Below are 16,281 nucleotides of genomic sequence, written 5' to 3'. Positions count from 1 at the left end.
GAAAACTTAACATGGGAATTCAAATTTCAGACAAACTGGGTGTGAGCTAGGTTTATGGGAAACGTGATAGAAAGTAAAGACCAACAATAGCGATGGTGCAACTATTGCCAGGAAGTCACAACTTATTACAACAGCATCCTGTATCCTCCGCATCTCTAGTTCTGAGCAATTCAGTCCTAGAACTCCTCACGGAGAAATCTACTTGAACATCACTTCCGTACCATCTATGTTTTCTTCTTCCTTAATGAGATCTGGCGACTTTCAAGCACACTCACTGGAAAAGCAGCCACATCGTTCGTGCTTTTTGGCAGAAGATCAAAACTGTTAGTTCTTAGCGCTTTCTGTGGCAAACTCAAAATTGGCATTGACACCAAAGTCAATACCCAAAGGAGTCATTTGCCTGCTTTAAATAATGTCTGCATAACCAGCACTCTCTGCTGATGAGCAAGAAGAGGTGGTCTAACGAGCTGTGGATGGGACATAGAAGGTTGTTTCATGGTTGTAAAAATGATTCAGTAGAGCTACATTTTTGAGAGTTCCCCTTCTAGGATGTTTTTATTTTATGGGTCCGATCAGCTCTCACTTCCCTTATTCCTTTACTTTTGTTAATGAAGCTTCTAGGAAGTTCTGGGATGCTAGTGACCTGCCATCTACTGGCCGTCCTGCCTCTCCATTTCCTCAGTGACCCTGGTACTCAGGCGTTTCAAAGATAAGTTGCTGATTGAAATGAAAATATTACAGCCGCCTGTCCCTTTTTGTGTTTATGGTAGTGACCGAATAGAATCTTGTTTTTTCTTGTATGCACAAAAAAGTATTTTACATAAATTTCAGCTAAAATCCATATTCATTTGCAGCTGGGGTTCTTTATTTTTGGGTTTGCCCCTCTTGAGTCTATTACGGGAGGCTATCCTACTTGCTACTCACTTGCAATATTCCATGTGATTGCCTTAAAGTCCTCTCTGATCTCTCACCAACGAGGTTACTGTGGGTGATCCTGTCCTTATGTTCCTATTGGGCACTAGGTATTTGGTTTTGGCATGATATTACCTGCACTGTCTTTTTTGTATTTTAATATGTTCTGGATGGGATACCACTGCACTTTCTCCTATATAACTGCAGTTAATTAAATGGTGCACGATACCATTTTGAGTCGACATCCTTATCCCATCTCTTTTTACAGAAGGAATCCTGTCCTCATTCTAGCACAGAACCATGTAATTGATTCTCCCCCTATATAAAGACCCTGTTGCAACTGACTAGTCGAACTTCTTGTGGCCGAAGAACTCACGGGCATTCCTACTTCTGTGACAAACATTACTCCTGTCTGGAATGATCTTTCTATCTTTGTAAATCATTAAACGTCCAGCCCATCATGCCTGAGGTATGGAGCTGTCCCTTCCAATGGCACAAAGTTACTTCTAACTCTCCTGAATTCCCAAGACCCTCATTCAACTCTTGACTTGGCTGCCTGGTAGGGTGGCTGCTATCGAAAAGTTACCGGAGCATTGATAAGCTCCTTGAGACCCACCCATTTTGCAAATTCACAAAAACACCTTGTACAGTTATAATCCTCTCTTGAAGTGTTCCAACTTATATTAACCTTGATAAGTGCGGTTAGTAAATACTGCATGTCAAAACTAATGCTGTGTAGGTAATAAACGGCTCTCTCAAACACTTCCTTGCACATGCATAACCTTTCAAAGCTCTTGCAAGGTGCACTGTGTGTTTTAGTGTTAAGTGCTGGGAGTGAATCTGTAGTGGAGGAAAGTTACCTGAGCTGTTGAACATTGTAAAGATGGGCTACTAGGACAACAACAGTAGTGTGATGTAGCACTGTAGCAGGACGGGGTCTTGATGCTTGCTGACGAGAGTACAGAATGTGTACACGTTGCTTCCTTCGCGGGAGATGCTGCGTTCACATCTCTCTGCACATTTGCTGTTGTTTGTTACCTAGGTGCAATTTATTCCCTCTAAGAAACATTCAAAAGTGGGAGGGGAAGATCGATGCTTGTTGTTTTATTTTTAATCGTTGGCGTAACTGAGGGCAGTTTTGCACTTCGGTAGTCGGGGTCTGGGGTGTAGAAAAAGATCACCCCAGCCTGCCTTCCTGTAACAGCCATTGAGAGCCTGATTTTGGGACCATCTCCCACATCTTCACTTGGTGATTTCTTCATGGGTCCTGAGGTAGATGTGATTTTTATTGCCAAGCCCCTGCAAAACAGACTCCTGTGCAAAAAGATTACCATTCCATAAATGCCATAAAACTCTGGATACTATTTATCATGTCTTAATGTGGCACGTGGTTTATCAATCTTATTGGAGCATGAAAAAAAAAAAAAAAAGACACGATGGTCTTATTCACCCTTGTGTCCTGGTGTGTAACACAGTGCCCTGCCCCTGCCATATTTCCTTCGCTAAAACTTGTGGAAGGAAGGGAGCACTTAGTGAACAAAGTCTTCGTGTATTTGACTTTACTAGATAAGTATTTTTTGAAAGTATGAATAGATCATTCTGGTGAGCTGGGCTCCACCCTGTTACTGTGAATAGGAAAACAAGTCAAGAAACATTAAAAAGGCCACAAAATCACAGTATTTTTATATCAAATGAAAATTGTATGACTAATGGCATTTCTTCTGGCTATACCAGATTGTCTTTAAAATAAGTAAATGATCTTTTGTGATATTGCAATTAATACAGCCCTTTATTATAGAAAAATCATATTTTTATTGACATGTTTTTGATATTTGGCTGTGTATTTTATATGGTGTCTTTTTAAGGTCCCTGCCTCAATAGAATTTTTATCTCTATTCTGGCAATGCCTGACATCATGCTTTGCATATGGAATGTACTTATAAACTGCTTGCTTGCTAAATTTAATTTAAATTAAATGTTCAGAAACTTAATTTTATAGTCACCATGCATGAGAGAACTTAAGACTTGTCAACAAAGGAAGGTCAGTATGAATCCTGACTTTGATCTGACTATAGTCTTTGTTGAGTGTCAAAAATAATGGAGAGCCCCACATAAGGGATTGTACTCTTTCTATAGAAGATTTTTACTCAATCTCCTAGTTTCAGTGCTGTATCAGTTATCTGTCCTCTATCTCCCTGTTCATCTGCATTGCAAGTGGGAAAGTAGTAAGTCTCACTATATTTACCATACATGTTTGCTCTAGTAAAAGTTTACTTTTCTAATTGAAAAGTTGGTTCATTTGCAGCTAGAAACAGTTCTTAATACACATATGAACAAAATTGGACTCTTAAAAGGGAATTTGAGAAACACTCCTCTCTCTCCATATCCCCATGAGGCCTTCAAAGTCAGAAAAACCAATAGAATCCAAGAAGTCTGATTTGTCCACACAAAATATTGCTCTATTGCATCAGTAGAATTCTTTTCCTGAATGGCATTGCTTTCAAAATATCTTTCTAGAAAAGACCTAGCCTTTTCCTGGCTTAGAGGACAGACAAGCTATCCCCATTAAACTGAGGATTGCTCGAGGTCAGACTTTGCTATTTTTTGAATCTAAATGTCCAGCTCAGTACAGGGTTCAGAAAAGCTGCTAAAATATTATACTCATCATGGTGTACCTCATTTCTGTGAATTGACGTAACAAATTTTCTTCCCCCTGGTGTCCTTTAGACAAGGAGAAATGGAGCATTTCTGATGTGGGGAGACCAAAGAGCAGTATTTTTAAGGTGTGTTCTAAGGAGCACTAATCTAGCAAAATGCTTACGTAAGAAAATACCCCATGGTTTCTCTTGGAGAATGTACAAGCAACATTAACATCACTTCCCAACTTTGCCTAAATCTACTTTCTGTATGGTACTCACACTTCCTTGGGAGAAGACAGCCTCGGAGTGATGTGTCAAGTGGGGCATTTTGGCGAGGCCCTGGTGACAGGAGAGGAGTGACTGGAGAAGTTGGGGGGTTTGCTACGTGAGTGCACATGTCACCATGTTGTCACTGTGGCTGAAGTTTGACTTTGCTGTTGAAATTGAAATGAAACATTTGAAACCCTCTCTTTGCTCTGAAATCATATAGTGATTATTCCCAGTAATACATACATGTTTATATTTGAGAAGTGATAATATGTTTAAGGTCAAGCCCCTTGTTTATTTGGCTTGATGAGAAGTAAGAGGCTACTTCAAACTGAGTCGGTTGATGGATTCCATGTCAGGGACAGTGTGAATGGGAGTGGATGGGTGCGAGGGAGATGAAATTATCCTGGTCAGTGGTTCTGCCTTAAAGTTACCCTTGATGTGCTTTAAAGGGAAGATCCCAGCTTTATTTCAAAATACAAAAAGATAGGGGCGCCTGGGTGGCACAGTCGGTTAAGCGTCCGACTTCAGCCAGGTCACGATCTCGTGGTCCGTGAGTTCGAGCCCCGCGTCAGGCTCTGGGCTGATGGCTCGGAGCCTGGAGCCTGTTTCTGATTCTGTGTCTCTCTCTCTCTCTGCCCCTCCCCCGTTCATGCTCTGTCTCTCTCTGTCCCAAAAATAAATAAAAAACGTTGAAAAAAAAAATTAAAAAAAAAATACAAAAAGATAGGTAAAGATCGCTAAATATAATACTGATTATGAGTATGAATGTTAGAAGTGATTCTGAACATTTTATAATTTAGGAAAGAACACATTAATCCAAAAGAACAGTTGGTCAAGAAACAAAACAAACAAAAAACAATAATGACCAAACACAAGGGAATCGGTAGCTGTCTTTGTTCCTATAATTTCTGAAAAGACAGATTTCTGCGTGGCTGTCAAAAAGGGGGATGTATAACACAAGAAAAGGGTGTAATTAGCAGTTAATTTAAAGTAACTAAAGTGTATTAGCCTTAGTCAAGTGAACGGTTTTATTTTTGTTGCCGTCTTTAGTAATCACACATGTATGAGTCATTAAAAAGCCAATCTGGTTGGTTTCAGTGCATGCTGTTTTATCTTGTTTTCTCTCTGCCAGCGCGCCCGTTTACCCGTAAATGGTTCACATCTGTTCTTTGTAATTTAGTGATTATGTGAAGGCCTCTGCCTCCCCCCCCCAACCCTTTATTTTAAAAGGACCATGGGAAGCTTCATTTGCATAAGATTTAAGAAAAAAACTTTGATTTCTGAGGTTCTTTGGTTATTTGCAAACTTTCCTCACAATTGGGTCACCAAACCTCTATGAAATATTAAACATTTAAAAATGTTTGTTATTTTCTATGATCATACCCAATTTAGCTTAATATCATTTGATGGATGGTCCCTGGTATTTTTCAAGCTATTGGCAGCACTTGGCCGTTTTGATTCCGATCCAAAGAAAAAGCTGGTTCATTGGGATCACCATATGTCTCAATGCCAGGACAGCCCTTGTTTACACCTGTTGTCCTGATGTAATTATCGGTATTCCTTCTCTCAAAACTGTGCACTATTGGATGACCGTGAGTGTGTTCACCCTCCATATGAGGCATGACTTTGGAATCAGTAAGAGAGAAAATGATTTCACGCTGCGGTGGAAGAGGTCCTGGAGAGTGGCTGTTAACTTTTAAGTTGGTATTAATCAAAATGAAACGTTTTGGAATTCATCTACTCGAAAAAAAGGTATAAATTATAGCATATTTTGGTATATAGTAGGTTATATTTCTAGTTTATGTAGAGTCTGTTTTAGGCTATTTGATGACAGTGCAAAGTGAAACCTTGTTTAATAGGGTTTCCCCATCATGTCAGAGAAATGTTTTTCCCAGCATCACTCGTGTATTTTTTTCTATTGTACTTACTAATACATCTAGCCTTGCCTACTGTAGGCATTTGATATACACCTTATTGATTTCCATGTGTTACATGGCTCTTTTACTTAGAGGCCTATTACATCTTCTAGCGTTCATGGAATCCGTTGGTTTAGAGAACCAGCTGCTTGACAGAGGTGAAATTGCCCCTTCAGGTGAGGGGAGAGCTATGTGCTTGGCATTGCAGATCATTTTATATGTTAGTTGAAAGCTGAGTTTCTTCTTAGGGATTATCCCGAGCACTGAGAAATTTCTGTGTCGATATCTTCTACTTGAGCCCGTTGATAGGGTCACATCGATAATTACTGTCTAACCACACTGGATACACGATACAGGGTGCTGTGACATATTTGACTAGAAAATGACACTGGGGCTCAGAAGAGGGGTTGACCTTCTGACCACAGGCCTGTTTGTGATGCTCCTGCTGTGTTCTTTGCCTCCCAAAAATGAGATGAAGGCCTATCCAAGCTGTATCACAAGTCATAAATGGTAGTTCTGTAAACTACCAAGGATAAAAACATCTGTCTGCTTTCCCAGTTAATGATCCCAGCACATATCCTCCTTAAGTAACCTGTAGTTCCCTGCATCTAAATAAACGACACTCATGGCTTCCGTAAAGCGAGAGCCACACCTGATCCAAATGTGAAACGGTGACATTTCCTTGGGAGTTATTCATAGCAATGGAAAGGGCACGTTGCACTTACTTACAAGGCTTTCAGCCAATACTGAGTAAGTCTTACTGTGTAGACTACAGTATTATTCTTAGAACTACCAAGATTACAGATATTATTAGGTATCCATTCTGCAAATTATAAATAATGGCAAATACCTTTTAGAATTCAGACTGTATGCTCCAGCAGACATAGGCCTTTCTGAGTGATTCTGAGAGCTATCTGTTCTGCAGATGGAACGATCAATACTAAATGCAGACATATTTGAAGATCACACCGAGTTTTAGAGTTTCTTAGGCTTTCGGAGTGACTTAAAGATAACGTCTAAGGAAATCCAGTGCAGAACTTCTTAATGGTTCTCATTTTTAATTTGTAAATATGCCTAATTGAGGGGATCGTGTGTGTTTGTGGCTCGTGTGCATACACACATGCATGTATTAGGACAATACTATTGAAATTACTTTAAAAAAACATAAAATGATGTGCTTTGAACTTTTAAAGCTGATCCCTTGCTGTTGTTGATTACATAGAACTGTTGACAAATTCGTTTTCTTTTGGCGAATAGACATATAAGTTTTGTATTTTTGTTTGTTGCTCATATGATTTCTAAGGTATTTTGCTCTATGTCAAACTCTTTATCTAGAAGATCCTCTTGTAAGTCCTGACATACACAGAAAACAAAGATGTTAAGTAGATTTAATCTTCACTTATCAAGAGAAAAATGTGTAACAGGATGGCAAGGATTTTTATACTTGAATTACTGTTTAGGAAACTTGTATATTTAGAAGAAGTAAATAGGTGAGCACTATTAAAATTTTTTTAGAAGGTTAACGTTCAAGTTGCAAATGACAAATCCTTTGAAGGGGGAAGGAGAGGAGGGGAGGAAGTAAAAATCCCAATGGTCTGTGACCGAGAAGACACGGACAGCCTCCTTTCCCGAGGTTGTCCTCACTCCAGACCGTGGAGAGACCAGTAGAAATGTGGAAGGTCCAAGGTGAGCTCCCCAGCTCTAACTCCCGTATGACATTGTTACAGAATCAAAACACATACCAACACATACCAAAAACAACCATAGCAAAGCTCTTTAAAGAGGATGGGCATATTTTGGATTTTTTTATTAAGTGCCCAATTCTGCACTTAGGTCTCTCTTACTGCACCAACTGATGTGATGCCAGCAGCTAGAGACTGGCGATGATATCTGAGCTGCATGAGTAAAGTGATGACAATATGGGATTTACGAGATCGCTGTTGTTATTGAGGACCATTACATCAGAATCTAATAAACATCCTGACTAAGCAAAGCTTATGCAGCATGAAGGAAGATCTATTAGCTCCTGTTTTGAAATACTTGCGGCTTATTCTGGTTAGCTTACAAGGGTGTGGGACAGCTTAGTAAAGTTTGCTGAGAAAAATCCCCTGGGTGTGGGTGAGATCTCCGATGCCTGTAAACGTATCATGCTGTACCTCCTATCTGGAAAGGAAAGCTGAAGCGCTTCATTATCAGAGATGCACAGGGATGTGAATGGTTTCATTAACAGTTTACAATAGTTGTAGAGCAGCTGTCCATAATGTTTATAATTATCTGACAAATATAAAAATCAGTGTGTTAGAATTCCTTATGTTTTATTTTGTGGATCCTATTGTTGAAACTGTCACCCCATTACTAAAAAGAAAACAAAGCCCCAAAATGCCCCCTTCGTTTCCAGTGAAGGTAGAAAGCACACTTGATCCTACTTCTGCCTGATGGAGGGAGAGGGAAGGGAGCCCCTGCAGGGGACAAGGGTCTCTCACCAGTTTGCAGTTCAGCTGTCAGCCGCACTGCCTTCATCAGCAGGACCGACCTGAGTTAGGGGATCCCCATCCCTGCTCACACACAAAGCAGCGTGCAGAGTGTGGGTCCTTGCCACGTGGCCTCTCCATTCAGCTACTCAGGACATGGCAGGTGCGTTCCTTCCGAGGGAATGATGCAAGCCCGGGGAAGCGGGAGAGTGTCCAGCAGTCTTCCTGTAACTTCTCTTTGAGAAGATCCCATCACTGCTGCCGCACTGTGTTGGTCAAACGTGTGGCACGCTCCCTGAAGCACAGGAAGGGATTAAGGGGGGGAGGGGGCTGAAGACCCAGGCGGGTGCAGTACATCTTGTAGCCTGGCTGCACAGCGAAGAAAGACCCAGAAGTCTGATGTGTTCTCAGGAGAGACAGTCAACTGACATCAAACCTGGTAAGGATTTTATGCTACACTCATCAGACCATAACTAAATTATCATAACTGTGCTCCATGAAGAAATGGCAAAACCTGCTGAAACAAATAGAAAGTCTCAGCAGACTGGTAGAATAAATTTCTTTAAAAATATATGGAGAACTTAGAACTGAAAAAAGCTTTAACAATTCATTGAGAATGCTCCAGAATGAAATGGAGATAAGAAAGAATAAGAAAACTTGATAATAAACAATATTTTCCAATCTGTAGCAGTAAGGAGTGGGGGAAATATTTAAAGTAAAATAACAGCTTCAGGAATTTTTGGCGAAAACATCAAGAACTCTAACATTTATGCCACAAGAATCTTGAAGAAAGACCGTGGCTCAGGAGAAAGAAAAAATCGCAGGGAAGGGATACACAGAATCTGAAGCAGGCTGCAGGCTCTGAGCTGTCAGCACAGAGCCGGACACAGGGCACAAACTCCCAAACTGAGATCATGACCTGAGCCGAAGTACGATGCTTAACCGACTGAGCCACCCAGGCGCCCCTGAGGCTGAATAGTTCCTAAATTAGAAGATAGAAACTTACATAACCAGTGCCTCAGTGAAACTCAAACAAGATAGTTTGAAAGAAACCTGTGTCCAGTGCATCAGAATAAACCTGCTGAAAGCCAAAGGTATGGGAATAAAAATCTTGTAAGCATCCAGAGGGAATTGATAGACTGTACATAGAACAAGGATTCAAATGACTTCAGGTTGCTCGTCAGAAACCATAGAAACCACATGTCACGTTTCAGGTACTGATGAAAAAGAATTTTATATCTGGTGAAAATATTCTGATGAAGATAAAAACATCATCAGATGAAAATGAGCTAGAGGAATTTGTTGTCAGCAGACATGCTCTAAATAAATACTAAAAGACATTCCTGAGACAGAAAATGATACCACAGGTAAAAATGAACTTTCAAAAGTGAAAAAAAAAGGAGTAACACAAATTGGAGATTTGTGAGTAAACGTGCTAAGTTATTTTTTTCTACTAAGTTTTTAAAAATGTATGTAGTGGTTGAATGCAAAAGATCTAAGAGTATGATGATATTTTCACATATGAAATACATGAAAACCACACCAAAAATAGGGGTAGCCACAAGACCTTTATATTGGTAATGCTTCCGCATTTCTAAATTTTACTTGAAGTGGTAAAATATTAAGTAGACTGTGAAATCTTTAGCACGTGTATGGCCCTTAAAAACTTAAACTATACAAAGAAATAGTCAATATATATAAACATTCAAATAGAATAGTAAAATACAAATTTCAAAAGAGAAAATTAAGAGCCAGAGAGAAAAGGTATGAAAATGTACCAAAATCCAAATATATCGATAATAGCATGAAATATAAATGGTTTAAACACACCCATTGAAAGAGGTCAGGGTGGTGTTATGGGATGTACATTAAAACCACAGTGAACGAGACACCTTTTGTCTGGCTACATCTCTATGAAAATTATTAAAAATGAAAACCTATATATAAGCAGTGAAAATGGGTAGAAATTAGAACACTTGTACACTGCTGATAGTAATGTAAAATGGCACAGCTTCTTTTAAACAATTGTCAATATCGGGGCGCCTGGGTGGCTCTGTCGGTTAAGCGGCCGACTTCGGCTCAGGTCATGATCTCATGGTCCGTGAGTTCGAGCCCCGTGTTGGGCTCTGTGCTGACAGCTCAGAGCCTGGAGCCTGCTTCTGATTCTGTGTCTCCCTCTCTCTCTGACCCTCCCCCGTTCATGCTCTGTCTCAAAAATAAAGAAAACGTTAAAAAAAATTAAAAATTGTCAATATCTAATGAAACAATGTGTGCCTGTACCATGTTTTCTAGGAGCTGTGTTCTTGGGTATTTATACCAGAGCCATGAAAAATTAAACCCACACAAAAACCTTTACATAAATGTTCATAGCAACTTTATAACAAATAAGAACAAAACAAAAATTGGAAAACAAACCCAGATATTTTTCATTGGGTGAACAGGTAAGGAAATTGTGGTGCCTTCAAACTATGGAATACTACTGAGCAACTAGAAGGAGCTTTCGATACCTTGATTTATGCGGGGGGTGGGGGGTGTATCTCAGAAATTGTGCTGGGTGGAAAGAAAACTTCTCTCAAATTCTTACATGGTGTGTAATCATTTCCATTTGTATAACATATTTCAAATGATAAAAGGATGGAGGTAGAGAACAGAAACCATGGTTTCCAGGTATCGTAAAACCTCGGATTGCAAGTAACTTGTTCTGCGAGTGTTCCACAAGACAAACATTTTTAATCTTGTTAAACCATCGATGTCTTGCAGTATGAGTAGTACCTGACACCGAATGTCAGTGATCCCAACTGAGCCCATGTTTATTGAAATTGACTTTGATACTCAAGTGCTGTGAATTACTAGCATGTTTCCAGAATGAATTATGCTCACAAACCATGGTTTTACCATATTAGGATGAAGAGGACTGGGGGCAAGGAGATAGCTTTGGCTATTAGGTATCAGGAGGGATCTTTGTGATAAGATTTATCACATGCATTTACTCACGTGAGAAGATTGAGTAGAGCTAAACACATTCATGCACTTGCACGCACCCAGGGTAACGTAAACACTGGTGAATTCTGAATAAGGTCAATGGATTCCATCTACACCAGTTTCCTGATTTTATCGTATTGTATGTATTCAAGATCTCACCATTGGGAGAACGTGGGTAGAAACACATTTGAACCAGATCAAGTCCTGTTTTCTCTATTTGAGCTTAAACAGATCAGGCATAGAGGAGATCATGTTAATTCTAACAGCTGGCACCATTTTCCACTCTTACTGAATTTTGCTGCATTGTTTTTAAGTCTGTCTCCCTAAAGTGTGAGTTTATTGAGGAAAGACATAGTGTCCTATCCATCTTTGTATTCAGACCGTCCTATTGTGCCCAGCCCATTATAGGTGCTTAATAAATACTTTTTCAATGAATGAATATGTGAAAGAATGAAAGCTTGCTAACTAAAGTACTCTGAGGAATTTCTTGGGCTGATGGAGACTTAGATTTATTGAAAACAAATCCCAAATTTTATGTTTTAGAATCTTAGAGTAGTTTCTTCTATTGAGTCTATTTCTGTAAAATGGAATTATGCCTAATGAAAATATGGTCTGTTAGATCTTAAATAGCCACAGACAACACGGCCCCCTAATCTCTATTAAGGTGTGCAAAGGGAGTCAGGTACATGGTGATCCCAACGTAATTTTTCATCTGAGAGAAGATATTTCCAGAGCCAGCCTAGAGAAGGTCTATGGTGAGTGTAGTATGTGAATTATGAATATTACTTTTACTTCAGAAACTGTATTTCGTGGTCTTGTATATTCTTTTGACGAAGAATAAAAACAAGCACGTATTCAGTATGACACTGTTGGAGGGTCTATTCCGGATAGGTAGCCTGTAGAAGCATGTCCCTGAATGCCCCTGCTAATCGCCATCGTGAGAATGTAGAGTTCCTGTCCGTCCTTTACATTCCCATCAAGCACAACGTGCAGGAGATCATGTTCAGTGTTTCATCAGGGGTCGGGAGTGCCAACCCAGGGCATATTCCTTATATCAGTGTCTGGATGGCAGGCCTTGATCTCCTGGGAACGCCAGCAGTGCGGGGAAGGAAAGGGCCGCTGGTAGGTGTTACTGGGCTAAGTTGCTACGATATGAAAACTTGCACGTGGATCCCAGCAGCGTTGCTCCGTCCAGTCAACTGTCCCTGGACTCCCTGTGCGTTGTTTCCCCCAGCAAACCTGTGCCACCGTCACTGTCTCTGGGTCTTGCCTTTTGCCTCACTTGACCATCACGACCGCTAGGTTTGCAGTCTGCCGGGTCTGGCTGCGCAACCTTCCACCTGTGGTGAAGCATCATTTCCTCCTCCTCCCATTGACCCTTACTAGGGCTTGATACTTAAAGGAAAGTAAAGAACTATCTCCTTCACGTTCGATAGTTTAGATAATGTTATTTAGACGAGGTACACATATTCCCTATATTTGATCTTTTGTGTTATTTCTTTAGACATTATCACTCACATATTTGACACCATTTTCTGTGGTTGGCAACTATCAAATATCCCTTTATCATAGGTTATTTTGAAACTCTTTAAATCAAATCATAGCACAGTAAACAATAAGATTGCATGTAATGAAAAATAATGTTAGAAAAGGCTTATCAAATTTCTGAACTTCGTACTCAGAATATGAATGTTACATAGTACAGATTTATATGAAACCAGAGTGGATTCATGGCTAACTGATTTTTTTATAATGTTTGGCTCTACTTTGTGTTTAATAAAAGAAAAAACATACAGATTCACGACAAAGAAAATTTATAAAGTGAGCATCTGTAGCCAGCAGCATCAGATAAAAGAAACAATGTCCCCTGGGAGCCAGCTTTAAGCCATACCTAGTCTCATTTTAGCTTTCCACACCAAGGGTGACCACTATTCAGACTTCCAACCCCTACAGTAGCTGTATCTGTTTGTAACCTTATATTAACGAAATCACACAATGTTCTATCTTGTGAATGACTTACTTTATTTAACACTATTTTGGATATCCTTCATGTTTTTGGCTGTAATTGTAATACATCTTAGCACCATGCAGTATTCTATGACCTCCACGGTTAATTCATCTGTTTACTGTTGATACCTGCTTGGGTTGTTTCTGGCTTGAGGTATTTTAAAGAGTGTTTTCACAAACATCCTCATGCGCGTTTTCGTGAACTTATATGCATTTGTGTGTGGTTATGTACATGGGAAGGGGATGCTGGGTCCTAGGGAATGTGTGTGTCCAGTTTAGGTATACCATCAGAACGTTACCCAGAGTGCCTATCTATATGTTCTCTGTAAGAGTTCCTCTTAGTGGATGCTCCTCGTTCTTCGAGGAGCCTTTGTGGTGAGCACTTAGAGGTATCTCGTTATGGTTTTGATCTGCGTTGTTGAGATGATTAGTCAAACTGAGCACCATTATGTGATTACCAGCCATCTGGATAGCCTCTCTCAGAGAGTGCTTGTTCAGATTCCTCTGTTTTTTTGCTGTTTCATATATTCCCTAAATGATTCAACTACCTCGTCCCATTCTGTGTCTTTTCCCTAACTTACTGGTGTCTTGATGACAGTGAAATGCAATTAGTTTTCCTCTTCATGAATGCTTTTAAAAAAAAAAAAAAGAGAGACTTCAAGGGAGAGGGGCAGAGAAAGACAGAATCAGAAGCAGGCTCCAGGCTCGGAGCTGTCAACATGGAGCCTGATGTGGGCTCAAACTCACAAACTGTGAGATCATGACCTGAGCCAATGTCAGACACTTAACTGACTGAGCCACCAAGGTACCCTGTAGTGCTTTTTTATGTTCTAAGAAATATTTGCTTATCCTGAAATCATAGGTCGTGAAGATATTCTTCTATTTTGAACAAGTTTATTATACATAACTCCTGGTATTGTGTATTCATATATTTTATATATTGCTAATATTTTACATATTAATATTACAGATTATGCATCGTATTTTACCACATGCTATATACTTTCCAAATTTGTTTCTGTAATCTATCTGAAATACTTTTCACATATGGTGTGATATAGGAGTCGAGAATCTTTTTTCTTTTAAATTTCCATAGGGATAACACAATGATTCAACACAGCTGGGGGAAAAAATATTCTTCCAATGGCAATATGACTTCTCTCCTTAATCAAGAGATCGTACACCTGTGAGTCTCTGTATTTCGGTTTTGTTCCATTACTTTTTTAGTCCACCTTTTGCCTGTACCGCATGGGCTTATGTGCCATCATTTTTAAAATTTTTTTTTTTTAACGTTTATTTATTTTTGAGACAGAGACAGAGCATGAACGGGGGAGGGGCAGAGAGAGAGGGAGACACAGAATCGGAAGCAGGCTCCAGGCTCCGAGCCATCAGCCCAGAGCCCGATGCGGGGCTTGAACTCACGGACCCTGAGATCGTGACCTGAGCTGAAGTCGGATGCTCAACTGACTGAGCCACCCAGGCGCCCCAACCATCATTTTTTAAAAGATGTTGGTGTGTAGTCACGTATTGAGTACTTCCTTTTCAATATGGAAAGGGGTCGTGTTCCTGTCCAACAGTGCAGATGCAGGATGGATTTTGCTAGTAAACATCTTGACTAGTTTTGAAAATTGGAATATGATGTTAAGACTCCCCCAGCCTTATGACATAACATGTTACCCACTGTGACGGACATGGAGACCTCGGGGTCCCCACTGGTAGAAACTTCCTTTTCCTCGGGCAGTGGGTCCCTGGGTGTGCACTTTCCGGGGTCGCCTCTGCCAGAGAGGTATTCGCCAGCTGGAGGACCGTTCTCTGGCATTTCTCCACGCGAAGGAAGAGCCATACGAGCCAGCCATCTGTGCCATATGGGCCGAGGGTGAGAATTTTGCCTCAGGCTGTGGTAAGGAACCTCATACTTGACTTCACAAACTTGCTCTGCAAGATATCATTTAGAAGCAAATTAGAAAGAACTTAGTAATGACCTGTTCAGAAAATCTTGAGCAGTGTTTAAAGTCACAAATCATCTTGTTGAAAGAACTTTAATTAGTTTAAGAAAGTTTTCAAATGTTATGTTCAAACTGATAGAACAGAAGCATTTCCCCCCCCCGTATCCCATTTACCTAATTGTGAGTCAAAATTACTAATACTACAATGTAGAGACAATATCTTACAGCCTCTGGATTTGATTCTACTTTTAAAAATAGAATCTAATTTTCTATATTTCTTTATAGGATTGTGCCAATAATATCTTAGAGTGAATAGTGAAAGGATCTTGGCATTAGCTCAAGTCCCACTTCTGTAAGTCATCAACAATGCACCTCAGTCTGGTGGTGCTCATAATTTTCTTTGCAAGATGGAGACTTTCACACAATCTCATAAGGTGTTCCTGAAGGTCAAATGTGCAAAACCCACACTGTATGATATGTAAGTGGTGGTATTATTACTTTGTTATCATTAGATGGTATTTTTAACCTTGACAGGGTGCGTTCAAGCCCTCCATGTAATTGTCACAACGGCACTAGACAGTGAGAGAGGGTGACTTGCCCAGCATAACACAGTGTACTGCTGAGGGACACCTTATCAGAACCCTAATTCTCTGCTTCCCGGTCCGTGGACAGTTCATGGAGACCCATAAATTACCCACGGTGCTCTGGGCGGGGCGATCTAGTTCCAGTTGCAAATGTCACGATAGTATCGGAGAAAACTGTTGCTGAAATGTGGCCGGGAAATGAATGAAATCACTTCATTTCCGGGTGAGGAAACATAGAGGGTTTAAGTGAAGACCTGTGTTACAAAAGTCTAAGCCCAGTTCAGTGGGCAACTAAACTAGATTACAGCCACCCCTTCCCCAAACTTTCTCTCACTCGTCACATACCCATGATGCAGTTTTGACCACCATAACGGAGTAAGGATATTATTAAAAGAACGAATATGATTTCTGAGAAAAAGAAACATTCTTGTAAAAGTACCATCATCTAATTGATTCGTTTTATTCAGTGATTCTTAATCTCGGGTCCCTTAAGTCTTAGGGAGATACAGGACTCCCTGGATGTTTACATGCAAAAGTTTGCATGCATGCTCTTA

The 16,281-nt window shown here is 40.1% G+C and overlaps 1 protein-coding gene across 3 annotated transcripts in view; it reads left to right on the top strand.

Moving 5' to 3' along the window:
- PCDH15 (protocadherin related 15) overlaps positions 1–16,281 on the top strand; it is a 1,703,323-nt gene that overhangs the window by 272,708 nt on the left and 1,414,334 nt on the right. The gene's annotated exons all lie outside the window — the stretch shown is intronic.

The sequence above is a fragment of the Panthera onca genome, chromosome D2, assembly GCF_046562875.1.
Source record: "Panthera onca isolate mPanOnc1 chromosome D2, mPanOnc1 haplotype 2, whole genome shotgun sequence".
NCBI lineage: Eukaryota > Metazoa > Chordata > Mammalia > Carnivora > Felidae > Panthera > Panthera onca.
Note: the sequence above shows the minus strand (reverse complement) of the source record. Positions and strands in the feature narration are given on the sequence as shown.